The 18,208-nt window shown below is 41.6% G+C and overlaps 1 protein-coding gene across 1 annotated transcript in view; it reads left to right on the forward strand.

The window, feature by feature from the left end:
• The first annotated feature begins 4,215 nt into the window (after positions 1 to 4,215).
• LOC126291864 (uncharacterized) overlaps positions 4,216 to 18,208 on the forward strand; it is a 54,275-nt gene continuing 40,282 nt past the window's right edge. Inside the window, exon 1 of the mRNA XM_049985586.1 lies at positions 4,216 to 4,313. The gene's annotated coding sequence lies outside the window, so the exon portion shown is untranslated. The remainder of the gene's footprint in view (positions 4,314 to 18,208) is intronic.

Raw genomic sequence — 18,208 nt, forward strand, 5'->3', positions numbered from 1 at the left:
TAGGTTAATAATTGGCTCCTTCTACCGACCTCCCGACTCAGCAGCATTAGTGGCAGAACAACTGAGAGAAAATGTGGAATACATTTCACATAAATTTCCTCAGCATGTTATAGTGGAGATTTCAATTTACCATATATAGACTGGGGCACTCAGATGTTTAGAACGGGTGGTAGGCACAGAGCATCGAGTGACATTATTGTGAGAGCACCATCGGAAAATTACATCGAGCAATTATATAGACAACCGACTCGTGGAGATAACACCTTGGACCTACTGATAACAAACAGGCCCGAACTATTCGACTCTGTAATGGCAGAACAGGGAATCAGTGATCATAAGGCCGTTGCAGCATCCCTGAATATGGAAATAAATAGGAATATTAAAAAAGGGGAGGAAGGTTTATCTGTTTAGCAAGATCTAAACGAAAATTTCTGGTACGACACTGACAACGTTGAGTGTTTATGGAAAAAGTTAAAGACGATCGTAAAATGCGTTTTAGACAGGTACGTGCCGAGTAAAACTGTGAGGGACGGAAAAACCCACCGTGGTTTAACAAGGAAGTTAGGAAACTACTGCGAAAGCAAAGAGAGCTTCACTGCAAAATTTAAACGCAGCCAAAACGTTTCAGACAAACAGAAGCAAAACGATGTCAAAGTTAGCGTAAGGAGGGCTATGTGTGAATTTTTGAGTGTCTCTAGTTTCAATCAGAGGCTGTCTGCATGAATAGTGTACATTAAAATTTGCTTTCTGGCTGCCTGTTTTATCAATGTGAATGTCATTTTCATCCTGTATCTGAACATCTTTCGTTACTGCCCTCCCTACCCTAAAAGAAAAACGCTGATCTGTCACTTGTAACCTCTGGTACTTTACCATACAGTGCCCCGCCTGAAGTTATTTGCTATTAGCCCAGACAGTTTCCCTTCCCTTTCTTGTTGAGGTGAAGGCCATGCCCAGTATAGTGCCATGTGCTGATAGAGTCAACAGGAATCACACCGATATGAGACCCCATATCTGATCCAAGAAGCCGTTCCACCTCTCCTAACAGAAGAGGTTAAATGACGCCGGTCTTTGCACCTCAGAAGAGACACACGCCTAACACCACTATGTCTCGTTGCTGAATCTATCTTTACCAGGTCACTCTCACTTGAATAATTAGGGTTCCTATCTACGCTGTTGCCTGCCTCACCCGCAATTACCCCGGTGTCTTCCTTTGTGAAGTCGTTACAAAGTGAACCCTCATCCTCTATCAACTGACCCAGACTTGCACTACGTTTAAAAAAGCTTGTGACCTGGTAACCTGACCCTAGTTCATCCTGCAACAGTTGGCCAACACAACTACCACATGGACTACCTAACAACGAAACTTTCTTCTTCTACACAGATTTTCTGACTTCTCACTTTTCAAACACTTGTTGAAAGTTTGTTTTGTCCTGTCTACTCCTACATCTATTTGTGGCTCATCAGTTTCCAACTGTGACAACAGATCAAACCTGTTTTCGACATTCAGAACCACACTGTCTGAGAACATCCTATTCCTATTTCTTCTATAACCCGTTGTCACTTCCCACCTCTCTTTTCCCTTCTCCCCCCTTTACATTTCCAGATCTAGTTTCGCTTCATCTAGTTCCGCCTGAAGGGCAGTAATCTTCTCCTCTTCTTCCACCATCTTCATATCTCTACAGAAAATCCCACACTGAGCCGTGTTTATTTCCCCAATTCCCACGCCGCTGCAATCACCCACATAAAAGAAACTGCAACAACCCTCACACCACACCCCGGAACTAACAATCCTACTGCAAGTCGTAGACTTCTCACTCATGGCAAACAAATTTTAGCTTCAGTCAAAACAGGAATAACTTTGTATACTGCTCAATTAATATATTAAATTTCTTAGCCAATTTAGGCCTAAGGTTAGGATAATAATTCAAAACTTCTGGAGAAACAAAAACGATATAAGCTGCATTGTTTGCGTGAAGAAACAAAAACTAAACAAAGAACTGAGCCTACACTATACAAAGTTTAAACTTATTTCGGTACTGTTCACTTCGATTACTTGCTAGAGAATGAAATGGACAGCTTATAAGAAGGCACTAACAACACAAGCTTTACTTCATTGAAATAATCACGTAACTTACAGTATATCACAACGTAAACAAATCCTAGTCCAAAACTCGCGCCTATAAAGTGTCTTTTTTCAGAAAATACGCAAGAAAATATGAATCCTTCAATTGATAGCTTACAATGGGTATTAATTTACTTAATTATGATGTAATATTGCCTTGATTAATTAATTAATTCCTTCCGGAATTGGAAACTGTGTTGGGAGCGGTGTATCAATTGTGGAGGAGAGTATTTCGAAGATTATACACAATAAGTGGAAAGTAAGCGTTGAAAAATTATGTGGGCAAAGTTCTGGAATTTTTAGAACAGGCCTCGTACGAGGATGTGCTGAAAAATAGCGCCTAAGAATTTATTATGTCAAAAGTTGTGAAAGTTTTTCTAGTAAAATAGATGCTGTTAACATTGTACATCTTTACTCTTCTTATTTACATATTCGCAGCCCTATGCCACTAGAGGGATCGGAATTGTGGCGTATAACATGGCGGTCTGTAACGCAACTACTGTAAATCGGTACGTGAGAAGCAGCGCACAGTGAACGGATTTCGAATACGAAGAGTTCTTCCGTACGTGCAGCACCTCTTCTTCAACACGCCAACGCCAGAACACAAACAAGCGCTGTGACATTTGCAACAATCCGATTCCTTGGGTCCATTGTCGTTGATCATCCTCCATACAGTACCGACTTGCCCGAATCCGATTTTCATCTTTCCCCGCAACTTATAGAACACCTGCGAGGACTTCACTTGGACAGTGTTGAAGTGGTGCAAGCAGAGGTAAAATTGTGGCTCCGTCAACAGAGTTAAATGTTACACAGTTACGGTACGAACAAACTAGTCTCTCGTTGGGAGAACTATATCTGTTAACAGGGTAACTATGTCGAGAAATAAATATGTAGGAATGAAGACTAAAGACGTAGAATGTCAATATCCCTTGTATTGTTTACGAACATATAAGAGTTTTCACGTTAAGAAATATGGTATCATAATTTTTCAGTAAGCCTTCGTATCTTTAAAACCATTGCTCTGTGTAGTGTCTCAAAATTTCATTCCTCCTCGATTACATAAAATATTCAAGGCAGTCGCCGAAGCATGAATTTCTTTTGTAAGAATCTTCCGCCATTTGACTGTTAATTGTTCATTTATTTTACACAGCTATGATTTCGGTTTTATAGCCGTTCTCAAGTGCGTGTTGAACTGAAAGTTAACACTGCACCGTACAGGGCATGAACAAGAAGTCGTTATGTACTTCAAAACCTTCTTACATGTTAAAATATATCTGACCTGTCTGTGACATGTCATCATAGTAAATACGTATTTCTGATCCTATACACCAGTTGTATTACAGGAAATGAGTATACGTCGAATATATGCCGTATTTGGTATGTACTCGTATCCTGTAATACGACAACTGGTCTTTAGGACGACATGCCACAGACAGGTAAGATATATTTTAATGTGTAAGTAATGTTTTCAAATACATAACGACTTCTTGTTCCTATGCTCTGTACTGTTATGACATGTACACTATTAATTGTCAGTTCACCATGGAAACTATAAGCGAAAATCATGATTGCGTGAAATAAATTAACTGTCAAATGGCAGAAATTCCTTTCAAAGAATTCTAGGTGAGTGAAGTCTCCCACGCAGGAAAGATTATCAGATGTTTTGTTCAATTTTTTTTTTCTTTAATGTCACTCTAGATACTAGGAACAGGAAAAACAGCATCCTATCTCCAGATATCTCATACCATTAGACTGTCTTTTATCTCCTACTGAATCATATGACGTGACACTTTTTTCTGTGCTTCGATAAGTGTCTGTTATCAGTCGAACTGAAGATTTATCAACAAGCAGGCAGTTTGCTACCCGAACCCGTCTGCTGCACAAAATATTGGCAGTAAGGAATTTTGTTACATTTGCATTCGTTTTAACATCCTTATTGCAATTTTAGCTCATGCCACCTGAAAAAAGTACAGTAATGTGAACTTGTGTTTTGGGAAATTTAAGAACAGTGGACTGCTTTTGACACGCGCAACATTGGTGTGCTTCAGAGAATTTTTGCGCCGTTTTCGGGACAAGGAACTGCACATCAAAAGCAGTGCTGAGGCCGGAGAATACAGCATCTGAGCCATACGTAATCAGAGGTGATTCTGGACTGGAAAACGACTCACTAACAGCCGGTCGTGAAATAGGGGTAAGGTAAAACTAACAAGAACTTTTTATATATTTTTCATGATGATTGGGCTAGCAGTGAAATATATATCATGAAAGGACATTGTAAATAAGGTTCCAGTGTGACAGCTCAAAACATTTAATGATAATTACGACAGCTGTTACGAAAGATTTCCTATTCAAGTGCGTCTACGTTGTTCTGACGTGTATTTCACCTGAAATTATCGATTTCACATCGATTTTATGCTGTTTTATCCAGTGTGTGCGTAATAGTTTGAAATGATATTATAGATATTTCCTGTCATTTTTGACAGGATACTTCCTGTAAGCCTTTTGACAGCAAATATCTACAATATTATATAAAAATATTACACCGCACTGTAATATTTTGATATAATATATTTCCTGTCATTTCTTGAGAGGATATTTTCTGTAATTTTTTGATAGGAAATATCAGCAATATTATATATCAAACTATTATGCCACACTGTATAAAACTGCACTAAATCGACTTGAAATCGATATTTCAGAGCTTCACTTGAAATATAACGAGAACAATAACCAGATACAGTCACATCAGATGTTAGATATGCGTCAGGAACAAAGTGAACGTACTAGAAAGTGGAAATCTTCAGAAATAGCTGTCGTAAGCAGCTGTGTTAAGCGGGGATACTGGAATATTACTTACTTTTTATATGCTTTCAAATCCCTTTGTGTTGCGTGTGTAGAAATGATTCAGACTGCCGAGTTAGGAACTGAAAATGTTTCACTACCGAGCTGTTATCGGACATAGCAGAATAGCTCCAGGCAATACATCTACATCTCCCTCGAACAGTTATTTCTGTACCGTTCCAATCTCTAACAGCGCGCGAGAGAAACGAACACTTAAATTTTTCAATGTGAGCTCTGATTTCTCTTACTTTATCATGATCGTCGTTTCTGCCTATGTACATGGGCGCCAACAAAACATTTTCGCACTCGGAGGTGAAAGTTGGTGACTGAAATTTGACGCGAAGACTCCGCCGCAACGTAAAACGCCTTTGGTTTAATGACTATCACCCCAATTCACGTATCACGTCTGTTGTAGTCTCTCCGATATTTTGCGATGATACAAAACGAGCTGTCCTTCTTTCAACTTTTTCTATGTGCTCCGTGAACGCTATCTGATGTGGATCCCGCGTCGCACAGCTATACTCCACAAGATTGTAGACAAGCGTTGTGTAAGCAGTCTCTTTAGTAGACCTGTTGCATTTGCTAAGTATTCCGCCAATAAATCGCAGTCTTTGGTTTGCAGTCCCCATAATATTACCTATGGGATCGTTCTAATTTAAGTGATTCATAATCATAATCCATAAGAATTTAGTTGAAGTTGCAGCCTTTAGATTTGTGTGATTACCGTGTAACAGACATTTAGCGGGACCCTTATTGGTACTCATGTGGATGATTTCACTCTTTTCATTATTTACAGTCAATTACCAGTTTTCGCTGCCATACAGGCAATACGTTTAAATTATTTTGCAATTGGTTTTGATGGTCAGATGAATTTATGTGATGAAACAAGGCAGCAGCATCTCCAAAGAAATGTAAGAGGACAGTTTTGATTGTCACCTACATCGTTTGTGTGGATCAGGAACAGCGGAGGGCCTATAGAACTTCCTTGGGGAATGCCAGATAGTACGTCTGTTTTACTCGATGATCTTCCGGCAGTTACTACGTACCCTGGCTTTCTGACAGGAAATCACAAATCTAGTCGAACAATTGAGACAACATATGTATATGAAGGTGGTATCTGTACTTTCGGACATGTCTGAAAGAACAGTTAACATCTTCATATACAGGGCGTTACAAAAAGGTACGGCCAAACTTTCAGGAAACATTTCTCACACACAAATAAAGAAAAGATGTTATGTGGACATGTATCCGGAAACGCTTAATTTCTATGTTAGATCTCATTTTAGTTTCTTCCACCAACGCTGAATGGAGCATGTTATCATGATTACGGGATACTCCACCTGTGCTGCTAGAACATGTGCATTTACAAGTACGACACATGTGGTTCATGCACGATGGAGCTCCTGCACATTTCAGTCGAAATGTTCATACGCTTCTCAACAACAGAGTCGGTGACCGATGGATTGGTAGAGGCGGACCAATTCCATGGCCTCCACGCTCTCCTGACCTCCACCCTCTTGACTCTCATTTATGGGGGCATTTGAAAGCTCTTGTCTACGCAACCCAGGTACCAAATGTAAAGACTCTTCGTGCTCGTATTTTGAACGGCTGTGATACAATTCGCCATTCTCCAGGGCTGCATCAGCGCACCAGGGATTCCGTGCGACGGAGGGTGGATGCATGTATCCTCGCTAACGGAGGACATTTTGAACATTCCCTATAACAATGTGCTGGAAGTCACGCTGGTACGTTCTGTTGCTGTGTGTTTCCATTCCATGATTAATGTGATTTGAAGAGAAGTAATAAAATGAGCTCTAACATGGAAAGTAAGCGGTTCTGGACACTTGTCCACATAACATATTTTCTTTCTTTGTGGTGAGGAATGTTTCCTGAAAGTTTGGCCTTACCTTTTTGTAACATCCTGTAGATAAGGCTTACCGACCAATGATCTTCTTCAGTGCGGATGCAGTCAGATTGCCCGAACTCCTTACGGAAAACGGTAGACTGACGTTTGCGAGTAATGAGTATAGTGGGCAGAGACACTACAAGTGTAGTGTGTGGACAGTAAGTTGGAAGTGTGGGTCTCTCGTGGAGCGTGCCAGAGATAAGTCCCTACAGTCGCACTATCCTCTGTATCCTCGGTGGCTCAGTAAGATAGTGTTTCTGCCATGCAAGTACGAGATCTCGGGTTCGAGTCCCGGCCGGAACACACATTTTCAACTGTCCCCGTTGATACGAGGGTGGGTCAAATGAAAAGCTTAAATATTTTTTTAAATATTATTTATTGTGCAGAAGTGGTACAAAGCTGTTTCACTTTTCAACATAATCTCCCCCACGCTCAATGCAAGTTCTCCAGCGCTTACAAAGTGCATAAATTCCTTTAGAAAAAAATTATTTTGGTAGTCCGCGCAACCACTCATGCACCGTGTGCCGTACCTCTTCATCAGAGCGGATCTTCTTTCCTCCCATTGAGTCTCTGAGTAGTCCAACATATGGAAATCACTTGGGGCAAGGTCTGGTGAGTATGGTAGATGAGGAAGACACTCAAAATGCAAGTCTGTGATTGTTGCAACTGTTGTACGGGCAGTGTAGGGCCGTGCATTGTCATGTTGCAAAAGGAAACCTGCTGTCGGCAGTCCACGTCGCTTTGATTTAATTGCAGCCCCCAGATGATTTTTCAGGAGATCTGTGTATGATGCACTGGTGACAGTGGTCCCTCTAGGCATGTAATGCTCCAAAATGACGCCTTTTTCGTCCCAAAAGAGAGTCAGCATAACCTTCCATGCTGATGGTTCTGTTCGAAACTTCTTTGGTTTTGGTGATGAGGAATGGCGCCTCCTTGCTCGCTCTCTTCGTTTCTGGTTGGTGGAAGTGAACCCAGGTTTCGTCCCTAGTAACGATTCTTGCAAGGAAGCCATCACCTTCTCGTTCAAAGCGCCGAAGAAGGTCTTCACGAGCATCAACACGTCGTCCTCTCGTTTCAGGAGTCAGCTGCCGTGGAAGCCATCTTGCAGACACTTTGTGAAACTGGAGCACACCGTGCACAACGTGGTGTGCTGACCCATGACTAATCTGTAAACATGCTGCAATGTCATTCAGTGTCACTCTGCTGTTTTCCTTCGCTTCGACTTCAACTGGTGCAACGTACTGTGGATTCACGACTCGTTGTGTCTGACCTGGACGATTAGCATCTTCCACTGAAGTCACGCCATTTGCGAACTTCCTACTCCATTCGTAGACTTGCTGCTGTCACAAACATGCATCACCGTACTGAACCTTCATTCATCGATGAATTTCAATAGGTTTCACACCTTCACTACGCAAAAACCGAATAACAGAACGCTGTTCTTCCCTGGTGCAAGTCGCGCAAGTGGGGCGGCCATCTTTATACTGATACTGCGCCGGTACGTGTGCAGCTGCACTACGCTGCCACCTACAGGTTATTCTGCGAGCTGTTTCTAGCACGCTTACCAACTTACAGGATAACGGCGCGAAATTTCGATTTGTCATAACAAATTTATGGTTTTCATTTGACTCGCCCTCGTATTTATCAGCGCCTATAAGCAGCTAAAGGTCTGGATTTCATTGTAATTTCAATTGAGGCGGCAGACCGTAGGCACGCAATTTGACTGGAAGTCGCTTGTGAGGAATCGTATCAAAAGCCTTGTGGAACTCTAAAAACATGGAATCCACTATCGATGGCACTAACTCTAAATGCGAGCCCGTTTCTATATTAAAGACCAGTGATCATTTGAAATTCAAACTAGAAGCAGACACAAGGATAGATGTGTAGGCAATAGGAGTATGTCCAGCCATGACATAAGATACGTAAGATTCCAGTAGGTGTTGTTAGCTATGAAACAAATTTTGCTAGTACTGTGCAAAACTAGTACCAAAACTTTTCTGCTATGAACCGAATATTTGTTAGCAGTAAGCAAGACTCGGACCGAAAGATTTCTAACATTAAACAAGACTGAGACGTAAAGGTTTCTGCTACAAAACCAAACATCTGCTAGTACTAAACAAGTCTCAGACCAGACAGTTACAAATCTGGCAGTCCACATAGATCATAAAATGTCTTCAGTGACAGACAGACACAATAAAACCTCTTGGTGTGATGAGCTAGAGCATGATTTAGAAAATCTGAGAACTAATTGGGAACATTATGGCTGAAATGATAAAGGATCATTATAATGGACACATAAGAAAGATTGGCGATATCGTAGCAGCAGGCAGAGACAGATACAGGTGCCGTGTGTAGAAATTAATTCATCTCCAGAAGACCAGTTAATTCAGGTGCAGTTGCAGTATGTGACATAGCATTAATGTCTGGAAGCTAATTATACTGAAGGGCTGAATGACTTTAAGCAAAATACGGAGCAGTGTGTCAGCATGTCAGAGTCTGAGTAATGTACTGGTGAGAGTGTAGCTGAGGAAAATATTCGAGTTAAATTTTAGAATTTTTAGAAATTTGACCCATTGAGATCAATTCACCCTGTAGATTTTTTAGAAAATTTTACATACATTTCATCAAGTTACTGGAACGAAAGGGAAAAGATATTCTTCATCAAGAGTCATCTGAGTGGCGAGTCATTAGAATGGGGGGCCATAGCTGCAGAGGCATCTCAGACAATAAAAGAGTTTGAAGCAAAATTTCTATTTAAGTACTGGTCAAAAAATTGCGAAGCAGTTGTACTGAGGTAAATTACAACAGTAGAGAAGCCAATGGCACTGTTTATGGTAAGGGGGCACAATTAGTTTCTACAATATTTCAGAAGCACAAGGAAAATGGTTTATGTGTTCAGATCTCTGTGTACCTTCTGCATAGTAACATTATTGATAGAGTATTGCAACAAATAACAAGTTCATGCAGTATACACTGTAACAAAATATATTCAGCTTGGGCTATATTCGTTTCTTTGAGGAAAGTATGAATAACCTGTGGTATAAACCCACAGGATTCGCCCCATGTGGCCTACGTTAAATGAAAATAAACACAATTTTGTTACGGAGGAGGTACAGTTCTCACTGATTAGGGCAGTGGACTTTGAGCAAAACAAGAAGTCTACGGAAAAGATAAGAAAGAAAGCGGGAGAGATGATAACGAAACACGACAAGAAGGTCAAGCTTATCGGCTTCGAAGTAGGAGACTTAGTTTTGATAAAGACTAAAGAGAAAGCCAAGTGAATAAATACTGCGGTAAAAAACTTTTTGGTAGTTTATCATAGTTTGTTGAAGGTGGTAGGTAAAACTTGTTACAATACCTATAGGCTGACATTTTTCAAACCAGAGAAACACTTTGGACTCAAAGCCGGAGCCTTATGTGTATAGAGATAGAGATGAAATTCCTAGAGAACATACCACTCCATCACGTATCAATGAGTAGGGGTTCTCGGGTTGACAGTGGACTTCCTTACGTTTCCTGATATGCAGACATTTTCCTTTTACTGTCCTACCAAGATCTACTATCTCATTGATTAGTGAGTGTGCATTATTATGAGCCAAGAAGATGTAAGTTAAAGGAAAGGAAATATTTTTAGTATGATTCCTTACATTTGTGCATTCTTATGTCACTCATTTCTGTGATTCCGTTGTGTAATGACAGTTTTTTGCTGTTTGTGTTTGAAAGTCTTTATTGTGAGAGGGTGTTGTTTTACCAGAGAAGTATAATACGTTGGCTGTCATGCGCTTAAGTCGTCATTACTTGCAATTTAAAAGACTGGCCGCCTTGAGGTTCAAAACTGGTTCAAATGGCTCTGAGCACTATGGGACTTAACATATATGGTCATCAATCTCCTAGAACTTAAAACTGCTTAAGTCTAACTAAGAACATCACACAACACCCAGTCATCACGAGGCAGAGAAAATCCCTGACCCCTCCGGGAATCGAACCCGGGAACCCGGCCGCTGGACACCTTGAGGTGTTGCGGCACTTCTTAAGGTCGGTTTGCAGCTCTTTCTTCTTCATTTTATTAAAAAATGGGAGATTAATTTTAGTAATTTATTTCCAAGACGGCAATCTGATATAAATGTTACCATTTGCACCTTGTGAAGTAATATCTGTGACTCCTTCAATACTATAAATTCTGTGTTTATTATATTGTTCTTTTCTTTCTCATGTACTGGAAGTTACACTCCTGGAAATGGAAAAAAGAACACATCGACACCGGTGTGTCAGACCCACCATACTTGCTCCGGACACTGCGAGAGGGCTGTACAAGCAATGATCACACGCACGGCACAGCGGACACACCAGGAACCGCGGTGTTGGCCGTCGAATGGCGCTAGCTGCGCAGCATTTGTGCACCGCCGCCGTCAGTGTCAGCCAGTTTGCCGTGGCATACGGAGCTCCATCGCAGTTTTTAACACTGGTAGCATGCCGCGACAGCGTGGACGTGAACCGTATGTGCAGTTGACGGACTTTGAGCGAGGGCGTATAGTGGGCATGCGGGAGGCCGGGTGGACGTACCGCCGAATTGCTCAACACGTGGGGCGTGAGGTCTCCACAGTACATCAATGTTGTCGCCAGTGGTCGGCGGAAGGTGCACGTGCCCGTCGACCTGGGACCGGACGGCAGCGACGCACGGATGCACGCCAAGACCGTAGGATCCTACGCAGTGCCGTAGGGGACCGCACCGCCACTTCCCAGCAAATTAGGGACACTGTTGCTCCTGGGGTATCGGCGAGGACCATTCGCAACCGCCTCCATGAAGCTGGGCTACGGTCCCGCACACCGTTAGGCCGTCTTCCGCTCACGTCCCAACATCGTGCAGCCCGCCTCCAGTGGTGTCGCGACAGGCGTGAATGGAGGGACGAATGGAGACGTGTCGTCTTCAACGATGAGAGTCGCTTCTGCCTTGGTGCCAATGATGGCCGTATGCGTGTTTGGCGCCGTGCAGGTGAGCGCCACAATCAGGACTGCATACGACCGAGGCACACAGGGCCAACACCCGGCATCATGGTGTGGGGAGCGATCTCCTACACTGGCCGTACACCTCTGGTGATCGTCGAGGGGACACTGAATAGTGCACGGTACATCCAAACCGTCATCGAACCCATCGCTCTACCATTCCTAGACCGGCAAGGGAACTTTCTGTTCCAACAGGACAATGCACGTCCGCATGTATCTTGTGCCATCCAACGTGCTCTAGAAGGTGTAAGTCAACTACCCTGGCCAGCAAGATCTCCGGATCTGTCCCCCATTGAGCATGTTTGGATGAAGCGTCGTCTCACGCGGTCTGCGCGTCCAGCACGAACGCTGGTCCAACTGAGGCGCCAGGTGGAAATGGCATGGCAAGCCGTTCCACAGGACTACATCCAGCATTTCTACGATCGTCTCCATGGGAGAATAGCAGCCTGCATTGCTGCGAAAGGTGGATATACACTGTACCAGTGGCGACATTGTGCATGCTCTGTTGCCTGTGTCTATGTGCCTGTGGTTCTGTCAGTGTGATCATGTGATGTATCTGACCCCAGGAATGTGTCAATAAAGTTTCCCCTTCCTGGGACAATGAATTCACGGTGTTCTTATTTCAATTTCCAGGAGTGTATTTTTCACTAGCAGTTCCATTGAAATTCACGTACTTCTGTTGTAACTGGAGTGATGGAGAAATGTGAAAATAAGAATTGTCTGAATAGAAATATTATTTACTTTTGTATAAGAGATTTATATGGAATTGGTGTCTTTTAGTAATGCATTTTCACATATGGAACAGTATATTTCACCGGTTGAAGATTTATGAGTAAGTGAACACTTTACCAACCGATTGCAATTCCAGACTTTGACGGTAGGAGTTTTGTTAGATTTCTATTTTTTAACCTGCTTGTAGGAAATGGTGAATTGTTATCACAACATTATAAGATGTAAAGGCCAGCTTGTCGTAGCTGATACAAGAATTCTGAAATAGGCACTGGATTCAGGGGCAAATTATGTTAACAGAAAAAGTGTGTGTTATTCTTGTAACTTAAAAAAAAGATTTTCTAGTTCATCGTTGAGCTTCCTACATGCACTGTATGTAACAGAAAATTCGATACTGAATAAGAGAATCAAATACCGGTAGGTAAGAACTTATAAAAATTTTCGTTAATCGTTAGCAAGGTCCTTACCAAACAAATATCTATAACTGTCGCTTTGCATTGTGGATTCTTCCGTACTAAGAGAGTACAAGTTATTTTCTTCTTCGATCTGCGGAAGTTCTCCTGATTTAAATTCGAGAATAGTTCCATTTGTAGCCGACCGGAGTGGCCGAATGGTTCTAGGCGCTACAGTCTGGAACCGCGCAACCGCTACGGTCGCAGGTTCGAATCCTGTCTCGGGCATGGATGTGTGTGATGTCCTTAGGTTAGTTAGGTTTAAGTAGTTCTAAGTTCTAGGGGACTGATGACCTCAGAAGTTAAGTCCCATAGTGCTCAGACCCATTTGAACCATTTGAACCATTAGTTCAATTTGGGTTCTCCAATACTGCGAACTATGCCGATAAACAGTTTGTATCCATGCCAGATTCTGTACCTTGAAAACCATTGCTCTGCACAGTACCTTCAAATTTTACTGGCCGTTGAGTGCGAAAACAATTGAGAAGTACAACGAAACATTTTGTGGTGTCTTCCACAATCTTGGGGAAGACACTAAAACGTCGATAGTAGTGTATCAATGGTGACTTTAATACGCAGCTCAAGTGGCTGCCATTAGTCCGTACAGCATTCATTGGTAGTGGCAGAAAATTACGAACTGCAAGGTGGTCGATGGCAGGAAATTCAATAATACGAGGTGGTGCTGATGGGAGATTTAAAAATACAAAATGAGGGGGTCTGGAAACTAAAAAAAACATAAAACAAAAATAAAACTGGAGTGAAATTAAAATAAAATTAAGAAAATTTTTAAAAAAGGATGGTTTAACTAGCTCAGTTGTGGTTTACAGCTATATATCCCTCCCCTTCATCCTGACCCTCTCCTCCCCTCCCCATGCCTTCCCTCCCCTCCCATCCAAGCAGCCTAGATTTTACCCAGCATTAAAACGAAGCAGCTAATCACAGCCTAGTATCTTAATGAACATTAAAATAAAATAATGCAAGTTATGACGACTTAGGCGTATGACAGCCAACGTATTATACTTCTCTGGCAAAATAGCACTCTCTCACAGTAAAGACTTTCAAATAGAAACAGCAGAAAACTGCCATTACGCAACGGAATCATAGATTTAACCCAGCATTAAAACGAAGCAGCTAATCACAGCCTAGTATCTTAATGAACATTAAAATAAAACAGACAATTACAATGTAGCCCCCGTGTAGCTATTTTGACCATGCTCAAGAGTATCCAAACGAACTACATTTTTTGGGCAGTTTTCGAAAGCATTTATCCAAAAAATTACTTAAAGTTTGAATTGGTCAACAAAAGCACGGCATACATTACTATAGCCACAGTAAACACAAGTCAGATGGAAACATGGCATCCTGGGCTCTCAACCAACCAGTGTCGATATCACCAATGGCCACCCTCTCACTCACTACTGTAACCTTGTATGATGCAACACACCTGATGTGGGTATGTGTGGTACATCACAGTCGCTTTGAATCTGTCACTCTCGTTCTTTCCACCAATTCTCTCATTATTTTCTTTTCCTCATCCCAACTTAACTCATTCCTAACTAGGAAAAATAGTTTCTCCTCCACAAAACATAAAGCTCTCTCACCCTTCATAATTTCATAAGCAGTAAATTCCATTACATCATAAGATATTCTATTTATTACATCCTCCTTGTTCTCCAGAATGTTTATCCATGAGCTACGATCGTTGCTGCAGTATGAGGAGAATTTTCCTCGTGTAATATGCCAGATGATAAGGTGATGTGCATATCACTGTATAACATCCCAGCTTCCTCAACCAAATTATAACGTCCCAGGACTTTCTGCACCAAATTATAACATTTCAGCTCCTCAACACCAAATTAAAATGTTGCATTAGGAGGTGTCTGCTTCGTGCAAAAGGTCTTGAGTTCATATTGACGACAACAAGTAATTCTTCATTACAGACGTTTATTTACAAACAGAACTGACAGACTTCACAGACTCAACAACTGACTGTCAGAGCTAACCGCACTGCATATCCGCACTGGCAACTGACAACTCCTAGGTGTATTAATATCTTTCCAAACAATGAGAGTCTTTGACAATGTTTTGTTTACAATACGATAGCAATTCACGACTTAAAACTAAATTAGACATTACAGAATTTTAGTACAGATTAAAGTAAGTAAAAGGATCTGTACATATAAATTCTTACAAGCATAATTTCCAAATAGATTTTATAACATTTTTCTACCAGCTTCTGGATAACCTTCACCAGATTTGTACCGATGTTTCCAGAAATATCTTGACATTTGATTCTGGATATTTCTTGAGTGATTTAGAACAACTATTTATATGTAAAATGATTTAAATCGCGTTTCAAAACGCAAATAAATCTTTTTAGCAATATTTCTTGATACAAATCGTCCTTCGAAATTAGGTTATGAAACAGTTTTCACAAGTTTTCGTATTTTTGCGATCATAATATAAAACTTCTCCATAGAAAGTTCCAGAAGTGGGCATCAAACGCTCATTCACAGACTTTCTCTTTAGCTGGTGAGTTTCTAAAAGTATCTTGTCCATATTATACGAAATAATTTAGCTCAAAACTGATAATTTATACAATTAATCAGAGCTACAGCAAACAGTGAGTCTTTCTTTTACAAAATGAAATATAATTACAATTGAATGAAAATAGGTTACTAACACTAATATATATATTTACATTAATTCTGTTTTTGTTCTTTCTGTGCAAAATGTCCTAATATTGACACAGTACAATATTTAAACATCACCAAAGTTTCCCTTTACATTTTGCATATCTGTATCGACATCCCCTAAAAGTCTACAGTATCGAATACTTCAATATGTCCCAATATGTCCTGTAATGTTACAACTGGTACTCCCTGATTGGCAATACCAAACTTCCATATTTCCATGCAAATTGTGATCTGTTATGGAAATATATGGCTTTAGGTCTCCTAAGTTTTACAAAAATATCTTAACTAAATATTCTAGGTTAGCCAAAATGGTTTTGCCAGGTGACGTCTCCACCGGATAAAGCTTTATAAATCTAGAAAGCACCTCCAGCACTAGAAAACTATAGGCAGAACCTCCCTTCTTCTTCGGAAAAGGGCCATAGAAATCCACGCTGGCACATGACGATCACCGGGCACTCGCCATACCCACACCCTGCCATGAGATCTGCACATTGTGTACCGTGATTCGTCACAACGTTTTTCCGCAGTTCAGTCGTCCGATATTTACGCTCCTTACACGAAGCGAGGCACCGTTTGGCATTTACCGGCGTGATGTATGGCTTATGAGCAGCCGCTCGACCATAAAATCCAAGTTTTTTCACCTCTCGCCTGTCATGGTACTTGCAGTTGATCCTGATGCAGTTTGGAATTCCTGTGTGATGGTCTGGACAGATGTCTGCTATTACACATTACGACCCTCTTCAACTGTTGGCGCTCTCTGTCAGTCAACAGACGAGGTCGCCTGTACGCTTTTGTGCTGCACGGGTCTCTTCACGTTTCCAGTTCACAATCACATCGGAACAGTAGACCTAGGGATGTTTAGGAGTGTGGAAATTTCGCGTACAGACGTCTGACGCAAATGACACCCAGTCACCTGACCACGTTCGAACTTCGTGAGTTCCGCGGAGCGCCCCCTTCTGCTCTCTCGTGATGTCTAATGTCTACTGAGGTCGCTGCTATGGAGTACCTGGCAGCAGGTGGCAGCACAATGCACTTAATAAGAAAAACGTTGTTTTTGGAGGTGTCCGGATACTTTCGATCGCATAGTGTATCCGTTCGTCGTCGGTGCTACAAGACTTCAGCAGGGACTCATTGGTGCTAACGGAATAACTGAGCTGACTCCATCAATTGTGTAATTGCAGCACATATGTCCGCATGCTCGGTGTGTGTTTCTCCTGGCAGTAATTTTATCCTCCTCTTGTCACAGACCGATCGAACATAATTATTGCCGTATATGTCCCAGATCGTATGTGTAAGCCTAAAACGTTTGTTGCACACATGTTTCAGTAATCGTGCTGTACACGATTTTGAAACGGTATGAAGTTCGCTTTACACCGCTGATAGCGAAGTCATATTCTGTCCGCTTTTAGCGCGAGTACCACGCTCGCGAATTCGTAGTTCCATCGAAAACGATCCTCACATAATGAGCAGCTTAAATGTTTCCACAGGGGCAGTTAATGCTTTAATGCTCACGGCTACTCATTAAGTTGCAAATAAAAAAAAGAATTTTTTAAAGTAAATTCGTCTGCGCAGTTCAGTTAGATGCAAACGGTTTGTTTCTGACAATAACAATTGCTACTCACCCACATCTACTGTTTCACTACTGTCCATAACATTCTGCAAATTAATCATTATTTAAACACTCATCCTTTTGTTTCGTCATGATGACGTCGAAAATTAATTCTGTGTCAAAAAAAAAAAAAATGCTCGGTGATAAAGCTTCGAGTGTCTTCGTCTGATGGACTACCAGCACAGTTCACAACAGAAGACCAGTTCTGTAGAGTACGTTTAGTATTACTCGGTGCCTTTAACAAAAGTGTTACTAAGACGATGAGACGTAAGCTAACGTTGTCCATACGCAGTTAATAACAGATTTCTTGTAGCAATATGTACACCGAAGAGCCAAAGAAACTGGTACACTTGCCTAATATCATGTAGGGCCCCCGCGGGCATGCAAAGTGCCGCAACACGACGTGGTATGGACTCGACTAATGTCTGAAGTAGTGATGGAGGGAACTGACACCATGAGTCCTGCAGGGTTGTCCATAAATCCGTAAGAGAATGAGAGGATGGAGATCTCTTTTGCGCAGTCCTCCCCGATAGCTGAGTGGTTGCCGACACGGTAGCTCAACGTGTTTGGCCTCTGAACACAAAAAAACTGAGTTAATGTATCAACGACGAACTTGAACAAGCGTCATTAGACGTCCACCCCGAACTAGTACAACGACCAATAACGAACAAAACGAGATTTTTTTAAAAAAAGTGGTCAGTGCGAGGAACTGTCATGCCAAGTGGCCCGGGATCGATTGCCGGCTGGGTCGGAGATTTTTACCCTTAAGGACTGTGTGGTGTGTTGTCTTCATCATCATCATCTCATCCCCATCGACGCGCCAGTCTATGAACGGGCGTCAAACTCTGA

This window comes from Schistocerca gregaria, chromosome 9 (assembly GCF_023897955.1).
Source record: "Schistocerca gregaria isolate iqSchGreg1 chromosome 9, iqSchGreg1.2, whole genome shotgun sequence".
NCBI lineage: Eukaryota > Metazoa > Arthropoda > Insecta > Orthoptera > Acrididae > Schistocerca > Schistocerca gregaria.